Below are 10,671 nucleotides of genomic sequence, written 5' to 3'. Positions count from 1 at the left end.
TTTGTATACTAGATTAGGATAATACCTTGGATGTTCTTATTTGCATGTATAATAGAGAAAACATAGATCCAAGGTATTTAGGGTTGCATGTACACTTAGGAAGTGTTAGAATGCTCAAAACCCAACAACACGCTCCATCGATACTATGATAAACATTAACTTACCCTTTGCTTACCTTGTTAAATACGAGTTAGTGTGTCGGTTAACCACACACGCTCCACTAACCGAATTAAACAAAGTGCAAAGTGTAATTTCATGGATTAGCACCTTATTCACATTTTCCTAAGTAACTAAGATTGGGTATTTATAAAAGTTTAGTTACTTAGTATTTTATCATTAATACTTTTAATGAAGGGAGAATTATAGTCCTTGTCCTACCCGTTCGGCTAACGACCCTCCACCGGTCAAGGAAGCGATGGGTGAGAGTGGACACCCATTAGACTGCCATTTTATAGGCAGTAACCTTATACCCCCCTTATAGACCGGCTTCGTGAATGAGGCCTACTCACAGTAAGACTGACTTGACACTTACACACACACACACACATATATATATATATATATATATATATATATATATATTATTAACTTATAATATTATAAAGTATAAGGGTTGAATTTTAACTTTTAAAATTCTAAGGGCTAACTTGGAATTAAAGTATTCATAAGTGAAAAAATTTCAAATTCAAAAACTTGAGGGCAAGTTTTGAAACTATTCAAAACTAATTAATTCCATAACTTATGAGTTTAAAGTAGTTTTAATTAAAAAACTCTTCAAGTTCCCTAACATGAGGACAAGTTATGGAAGACTTTAAACTAATAAAAGAATGTAACTTTTCTTTATTTTGTAACTTATGGAATTAATTAAGGTTACACATTTTATTACTTAATGAAGTGACTCTTGAACCTCCATAAATTGAGGACAAGTTATGGAGTCATAAAACCATTTAATTAGGACAAGACTCTTCATTTTTGTAACCATTGCCAACTTTTTTGAGTTTTAAAAATGAAGACTCTTCATTTTTTATAACCCTTGTGTTCTTTTAATGATTTTTATTAAAGTGTGACCTTTGGTTTTCCATAACTTGAGGACAAGTTATGGACTCCATTAAAACACATAATGACCATGAATTAAACTACCAAGTAGGTTACAAACAATTCTTATGATCATCTAATCTTCATAAGTTCAAGAACATGAATATCAACATTTCAAGAGTCATAAATTACTCATAAAACTTGTAATTTTTTATAATAGCCATTGTAAATGGATTAGCATAAACATTACACCATCTAAAACAAGTTTTATAACACCAAAACAGTTTAGGGTAATGTTTCTAGTCCATTTCCAGCAGCAAAACTTGAAACACTGGACACTGCAGCCTCTACTCGTCGAGTGCATGAACAGACTCGAAAAATAGCATGCATTTCTTCATGGACTCGTCGAATCCCCCCATGGACTCGGTGAGTTCATACGAGTCGTGAACAAAAAATTCGATTTTTAATCATTTTAAGCAAGTATAACAAGAAAACAAACCTGGCTCTGATACCACTAATGGGTTTTGAGCATTCTAACACTCCTATGGTGTACATGCAACCCTAAATACCTTGGATCTATGTTTTCTCTATTATACATGCAAATATGAATATTCCAAGGTATTACCCTATCTAGCATACAATCCTTGATGCTTGGGTAATATAACAAGTTGGAATACAGACCTTTTAATGAAGCTTGAAGTCTTGAACTTTAAGAGCTTAGCCACAATAGTGTGGAAGCCTCAAGTGGAATCACAAATCACCAAAACAACTTGGAAGACTTTGAGAGAATATCATGCACACTTGAAATCGGCCCACTTTTATGTCCTCACACACTAGTGCCAATTTTCTGAGCCAAGGACCTGTTTATATATTATGGAGGATTAGGGTTACATCCATGTAAACCCTAATGCCCATGACCTTTCATTTACATAGGATCCATGGGTTAAAAGCTCCATGGACTATCCATAAAAGCTTAGCCCAACCTAAATGAAGTTGGCCCATTCCATATATATATATATATATATATATATATATATATATATATATATATATATATATATATATATATATATATATATAAGAGTCCATATTTAATTAGTTCCTTTTGACCACTTAATTAATTCTAAATTAATTCTTGATCAATACTAATTAAATAATATTATTCCATATTAATATATTAGAACTTAAAATATGTAACGCCCGTAGATCAGGGCTAGTTATTTAGAGACGATATGCATCAAAAATGACTTTTTGATGGAAGGGTTATTGAGAAGGATTAATCTTCACTATGTTATAGTATATGTTACAAGGATTTCGTACATGTAAAGAACGCCGAAATCCGAGTTATAACGAAGAAATTGTGACCTGTCGATGTTTCGCGAAAGAACTGGCACGACACAGCCCGACCAAAATGGTGAATTTACGTTAGAGCTATATTTAGCCGATACAATCTAAATAAGAATTGAAGATCTCATCGATAGTCATGCAACGACAAAAAGACAGACGAAAACGGACGTCAGACGAAGGAGTAATGAGTTTATAACAGAGTTTTCCTGTCCCGGCCTACTAAAAATAATATAAAAATAAAACCAAAATTAGCCGACGGAGTCTAAATGAAAGTTATATATCTTGTTTTTACCTACGCGTCTATATAAAGAACGTCAAAAACGGAGTTCATATGCGAAAGTTATAAATTTCTGAAGTTCGGGGCGCGAAACCCCAAAACTGTCAGATACCACGACGTGGCCAGTCTTCTGACACCTCCGGGAGTCCCCCAGATGCAACTTGCGATGACGCATGCAGTGATGACCAAGCCCAAGATGTGGAAAAAGGTGCCACGACGTGGCAAGGGAAGATTTTTCCCCGAAGCCCCGGTATCAACCCTGAGACCCGAAGCAAGTACCGAAGCCTGAAGATCCCGAGAAGAAAAGAGTTTCCGAGCCGAAGCTTTGTTCGTGAGAGAAGTGATCCCGGTTTCACCAAAGAATATCTACTTGAAGAGCCGTAATGCTGCCCGATCAACTTCTGATCAAGTGAGTGTGTGGTCACTTTCTTCTAACACATAAATGTTAAGTATTTGCTATGAAATACGTGCTATATGTATAATATAAAGTTGTTTATATGCGTGGGTGTATAGTCCCTTTCATAAACACGATTTTAATATAAGTATTGTTTGAATGTATTAAGTATATGCTTGGTGTGAGTGTATAGTTACTTTCTTCTAACACATAAGTATTAAGTATTTGCTACGATATATGTGTTATGTGGTTATATATTGTCATTTTTTTGAGATAAGCGTGGAATGGATGTTTTATATAGGTTTTAAATGAGTTAAACTGTATATGTATATCTACAAATATGTTGGGTAGAACATAGGTAGACGAATTAGTTGGTGTGTGATTACGGATGAGTTTGAGTATGAGACGTAAGATGAACCTTGGTAGCTATGGATTTAGTACTGTATAGATGAACCTTGGTAGCTATGGATTTAGTACTGTATAGATGAACCTTGGTAGCTATGGATTTAGTACCATATAGACAAACATTGGTAGCTATGGATTTAGTACTGTTAGATAGACGACGTAGCTATGGATTTAGTACTGTTAGATAAACGTTGGTAGCTATGGACTTAGTACCTACACCGGTAGCTATGGATTTATTACTGTTAGATAAACGTTGGTAGCTATGGACTTAGTACCTACACTGGTAGCTATGGATTTAGTACCCGATGAATGAGCCATAGCAGCTATGAAATTAGTGCTTTACGAAAGAACCTTTGCAGCTATTGTCTTAGTGCCTATTACGGAGTGAACGAATAGATGACTCTTAGAGTAGACCGTTAAGAGTAAGGAACATAATGAGGATGGGTAATTCGAATGATCGTTTGATGATTGAATATATATATATATATATATATATATATATATATATATATATATATATATATATATATATATATATATATATATATATATAAGATATAATATTGTGGGTTGAAAACCCTATACGCTCACCAGGCTCCCAAGCCTGACCCACTTAGTTTTCTTTGCATTACAGGTAATGACACAAGAGTATAAGTTGGTGGACTTGACAAGAGATTTTGGAATATAGATCAATAGTTATAAATAACTGTTGTAAGGTCTATTTTATACTGTTTATGCTTTTGGTCTGTATCGGAACATGACATCCCGAGGTTTTATTATTTAATGAAAATACATTCTCTTTGAGAAACGTTTTGATAAATTTTATCATATTTTGTTTTGGGAACAAATTCCGCAACTCTTTTAAATCAAAAGAATTTATTCTGATTTTATAAAACAAAGCATAAACAAATCGGTCTTTTCTGGCCGTGAAATTGGGGATGTCACATAATATATTAATATAAATCATAAATATACTATTCTCAAAAGACTATCCATATAAATTGTGCCGGTGAAGTGCAACCCAAATGGACCATGTCGGGTCGGGTCAAGTACATACCAAATATAGTTATGGACTTAGACATTAATCCAACAAAAGAATGAGTCACCCTTTGCCACCTTTGCTTAGAACCAATTAGTATGTCGGTTAACCGCACATGCTCCACTAACTTCTTAGGTAGGGTACAAAGTGTAATTTCACAGGATTACATCAATTCACTTTGCCTAAAGTAACGAAGATTGGGAATTTGTAAAAATGTTGCCCTATCCTACCTGTTCGGCTAACGACTCTCCACCAATCAAGGAAACGGTGGGTGAGAGTGGACACCCATTAAATGGCCATTTTATAGGCCATAACCTTATACCCCCTTATAGATTAGCATCGTGAATGAGGACTACTAATGGTAAGACTAGCATTTAAGCAGTACATATATATATATATATATATATATATATATATATATATATATATATATATATATATATATATATATATATATATATATTAATCTTGTAATAATATAATTGTATAAGATGAATTATAAACTTGTGAAATTCTAGGGTTTGAAACTTTAATAATTTAAATTAAACTTTTAAGGCAAAAAATTTAAATTTCAAAACTTGAGGACAAGTTTTGAACTTTTCAAAACATAAAGGATCAAATAGCAAATAGTTTTAAATTAAATAATTAATTTAATGATTATCTAGATTTGACCTAATCAAGATTAAGATAATTCACCAAATAAATTCAAATAATCAAATAAAGAATTTATCATTCAATTAATTGGCAATTATCTTTTGTTCTTTAAGGATATTGACAAAAAGGTAGTAAAATTCGGATTTTATTGAACCAAAACAATTTAGGTAGGTATCCTTAAGCAAAACAACAAGAAATCCTGAATATCTTTCTGTCTGACGTCTAAACTCATGGAGTCCATTTTGGAACTCATCGATTTCCTCATGGAACTCGTCGAGTTCATCAGGCAGAAGGCATCAAAAATCAGTTTTAAAGCTTGAACAAATAAACAAGGCATCAATACAATAGAAGCCAATCAAGGCTCTAATACCACTGATATGTTTTACACAAATAAACATCCTATGTGCTAATGCAAACCCTAATGCTTGGATCTAGGCTTCTCTATTGTACATGCAATGAGTCCAAGACTTGCAAACCCTAGATCTAATAGCATGAACTCGAAATATAGCATAACGAATCAGATCTAGATGATTACCTTTGTTGTTTTCTTGATTCCTCTCTTGATTCTCCTTGTCTTGGAGCTTAGAGTCACAAGTGTAACTCCTCTAATGGCTTACAAACACCAACTAGCAAGAAGGTAATTATGAGAGAGAGGAGGGAATGCTAAAATCAGCCTAGGGTTTCTCTTGAGATCAAGTATAGCCGATTTTCATAGCCCAATGGTCATATTTATACTGTAGGCTGCTAGGGTTTCTACCAAAACCCTAATGGACAACTTAATCACCAAGCAGCCCATGGAACCTTCTGGAATGGGGCCTTGGACGAAAATATGATGATCCTTCATCATAATTTCGTTCCCCTTAGTCCATTAGGTTTTGCAGCCCAAAACTTAACTATCACACATTTGACAGTTTATGCCCCTTTATTTAATTAATCTATTTTAGTCACCAAATTAATTCCTAATTAATTTATGACTAATATTAATCAAATAATATGATTTCTCTTTTAATATATTACTCTTATAATATATTAATAAATCATAATATCTCTTCTCTCTCCATAAATTACCCTGTTAAGTTGCTATGGTGAAGGCAACCCAAAAGGACCATGCACAACCGGGTCAAGTACTTACCAAATATAGTTACGGGCTTAGACACTAATCCAACAAACTTAACTAGAATGGGCACATAAACAAGAATATGTCAACACAATAGGTTGTAAAACTCAGGTCGTGCGCTAGTGATAACTAAAAGGTTTATTCTTGATTAGTTCCTAAAACTATTCAAGAACATTTAGACTCCTACTGACCTCTTGACATATAAGATTCTTTGTCAAGAAACATTCCCCGACAAACAAATATTTAAGAGATAGTGTGAGTTCTTATCTAGAAAACACTTCATATAATTAGTCTTAGTTGGTGTTTGTTTTAAACCAAAAACATCACAACTACCAAGGTACAAGAGTAAGAAAACATTTTTACTCCACATTTCATGAGGTGTTGTAAACTTACTTAGAACATATTACTCAAGGTACAACTTGGAGTAACTAGAGTATAACTCTAAAACTTGATATCGGGACGTAGTATAACTCATCTTCTAGATTTAACCCTTTCAACAATACCTGATTCCTCTTCTTATTCATACAAATGCACTAAGGTGTCCTTAGATGATCAGTTGCGACATGGTTCCATAATCATTAGAATGATCGTAAAACATGATACTAAAGTAATCTCCTTTCGTTACAGATTGGAGAAACTTTTATCTTTCTGCCCAATGGATTCTTCTTATTTGTTCTGCTATACTTTGCAACATTTCAAGGTATCATAATTACACTCAATCTTGTAAGCATAACCATATTTACCAAATAAACAGTAAATCATGACGAATAGACTTTATTGTCCTTTGTGGTGGATCTGACTAGTTCACAACAATGTGTACTAGATCCTTTAATCCTTCACTTGACTCACATATACATGTGAATAAGGAATTAGTCTTAATTTCCCAAAGACCAAGATTCTCATACATCACACAATACAAATCGCATGATTCCAAGTTTTTGTCCCATTGAAACTTGGGTGATGGGAATCCTTCCTCACATGGTAAATTATGACACTACCACAAGCGATATAACTAACAATCAAATCCATTTTCAACATTGATAATAATAGAAATACAAACACCAATTTTCATAAATGCCATTTCAAGGAAACATAAAATAAGATAAACTCAAAATTTATTTTATTGATAAGTTGCAGAAAACTTGTCCTTACAATGTAAATACATATGAAAACTATGTTTCTAAATATTCCTAAGCAATCTATCATAACTCCTAAGTAGCAACTCCAAATTCCGATCTTTTGAACCATGTGACCGAAATCTATTTCTTCATATCATAATCAGCCTTTACTTCCTCTTAAGCTTCCTTTATTTTCTTTGATCCTACAGAACATCAAAATGTGATTAACACATCATGTAATAAGAATCTATAAAGAGGAACTCAATACAGTTAGATAGTGGATGTACCTGAAGTAAAGTCATATAATTAGACTTTACGATCTCTAAGATCTCTTAGCTAGTCTAGGTAGCTTCCAATTCCCCTTCAATGACAATATAGACAAATGGACTCTTCCGGAGTGACACGTGAAACTATCTTAGAATTGGCGTTTCTCTAGCAGTCAAACATTTCGACCTTGGTCGGTTTCCCTCCCTTAGGAGTCGAAGCCATTTCTAGACTATCACGATTGCCATCACCAATGTCCATGGAACTTTGGGAGGTAGATCTTCCAAATGAATTTGCTTGACCAGTGCACCAAAGCATTGCAACAACAATTAGCAAATATGTTAGATATATTAGGGTCACGTCATGATCTATCATATCGTAATCGTTAACAAATTGACTATATGACTCGGGAAGCGATTAAAGAACCAAGTCAACAGCCAGCTCCTTTGGGAAAACGACACCCAACATTCCCAATATGTCAATGTGCAACTTCATCTTGACAACGTGTGCATACACAGACCTTCCATCTTGGTGTTTTCATGCCAATAGGGCTTGAGTAACCTTGAACTTTTCAAGTTGATGAAATCGTGGGTTGGGGAGAATCACTGGATGAGGTGGAGGAATAGAAGTATGATTTTCAGTTCCACCAATGCGCGAAGAAGGGAATGATCTTTCACCTTGATCGACACATGGAATATCATCTTCAAAAGGAAAGCTTTTTCCAAGGGTTTTAGGAAAACCATAGTTGTCAGAACTAGACGTCTACAAAATGGAGAAATTCAAGTTAGTTGATTTAATCCATAATATAACACCCAAATTATATATTAAGGCTAGGACCGAACATAATAATTCACAATTCGGAAGAGGGATGTCGTAATCTAATTGTAAGTTATATGAAGTTAGGTAAATGACGATTTACCAATTCCACCATGAAAACAAAATTTTAAACGAATCAGGTTTTAAATGAAATTCCTAGATCTTTTGAGATTCATTGAACTTTTCAATGGCATGTTTCATCTCGATTATGCCCTTCAAGTTTGTGACTGGGATACCGAGGATCACAAACAAGGTATGAATAACCATCAAAATTAGTTTGGTACTCTCGATGTCATTTATCATCTAATCAATGTGTCGGTGAACCACACATGCTCCATTGATCAACAATAATTTACGAGCTACCCATTGCTATCCTTCAATAGTCCCATATTAGTGTCCTGGTTAACCACACACGCTCCACTAACGACCAATAAGGTGCAATGTACAATTTCATGGGTTAGCATCAAATTCAGATTTTTCCTAAAGTAACTAAGATTGAGAATTTATAAAAGCATTTGGTTACTTTATAATTCATTATACTTTTATTGAGGATTTAGAGTCCCATCCTACCTGTTCAGCTAACGACCCTCCACTAGTCAATAGTGCGGTGGGTAAGTGTGGATACCCAATGACGGTCATTTTACAGGCCAATTCCTTAAACACCCCTTATAGACCAACTTCGTGAATGAGGCCTACTAATGGTAAGACTGACTTTTCTTACACATATAATATATTAGACTTTAATTTTGTATAGTATGAGGGTGTATTTTAAACTTTTAAAATACTAAGTGGTTTAATCGTTTAATAAATTAAACTTTTTATTTAGTTAAACTTAAAGCATGTATGGAGTTATCAATTCTCTTTTTAATTAAACACTTAATTAATTTAATAAAATCCATGAGGGTGTATTTTTTAAACAATTCAAAAATACTAGGTTAAATTTAAAATTAAAATAATCTTATTATTATCCATATTTAACAAAATGTTATAGTTTTGATAAGGATATCAAGTTACCATTCCAAAAACTCAGTTTTAGGCAATAAAAACGAATTATGGTAACAAAAACTGATCAGAAAGTCGAAAAATCTGGAAGCTGACGAGTCAACTCGTCGAGTTGGCAAGTGAACTCGTCGAGTTTAAGCTCCAGACAACAGATTTCAACTTTCTTATTCTTTGGACAGTTCACTATTGCACCAATTCAATTAAAAAACATCCTAGGATCTGATACCACTAATCGGTTATGAGCATATCCACATTCCTATGTGATCATGCAACCTTAATTGCTTTAGATCTAAGTTTTTCACTATTGAACATACAAATTGAACACCAAAGCAATAACCCTAGATCTAGCATACACGAATCGAAATTCATATGAAATTTGGTTTAGAAGATTACCTCACTTGTTATATTGCAATAACAAGAAAAATCCTTAAAGATCCTTGACTCTTGAAAGCTTAGTGCCCCAAGTGTTGCACCTCTAATGGAGTCATAAATACCCGATGCAAAAGATGAGATGGAGAGAGGTGGAAAACTGGCTAGGGTTTCAATCAAGAGTGCATACCCAAAAATTATATGACATGGAGGTCATTATATAGTTATGGACTACTAGGGTTTCTGGAGGAAACCCTAATTCCTGCTTAAGGCTTAAGCAACACATGGACTCCTCCTTATGAGGCCTTAGACGAAATCTATAGGTCTTCCTTATAGGATTTCGTCCATAGCTAATTAAGGAGTCCAATAGCCTAGTTCTACAACTATCAATGATTTGCAAAGCAGCCCTTCCGTAATTAATCAGTTCCTTTAATCCCAAAATTAATATCAAATTTATTTCTGATTAAATTCTAACTAATAATATGAGTGAAGACAACCCAAAAGGACCATGCTACAATGAAATCAAGTACATACCAAATATAGTTATGGACTTAGACACCTATCCGACACTTAAGAGCTAAAATAGCTAGATACGATTTAGGAGATTGAGATAATTAGTTAATTGATTCATTGTAGGTTAATAAATTAATTGGAGTTAATCTGTAACACTCGTATCCTCAGGTCTAATTCTTTAAGGTTTAATTTGTCATTTGTTTCATTTTAATGTTCTATTATGAGTGTAGGATAGTGCCCTTCACTGAGCGTGTGAGGAAGAACTTATTCTGGTGTTTAATGACCTACACTAAATGTAGGTTGAGCTATACCGAGCGTAGG

This window comes from Lactuca sativa, chromosome 3, assembly GCF_002870075.4.
Source record: "Lactuca sativa cultivar Salinas chromosome 3, Lsat_Salinas_v11, whole genome shotgun sequence".
NCBI lineage: Eukaryota > Viridiplantae > Streptophyta > Magnoliopsida > Asterales > Asteraceae > Lactuca > Lactuca sativa.
The sequence above is the reverse complement of the archived record's forward strand: the minus strand, read 5'-3'. Positions refer to the sequence as shown.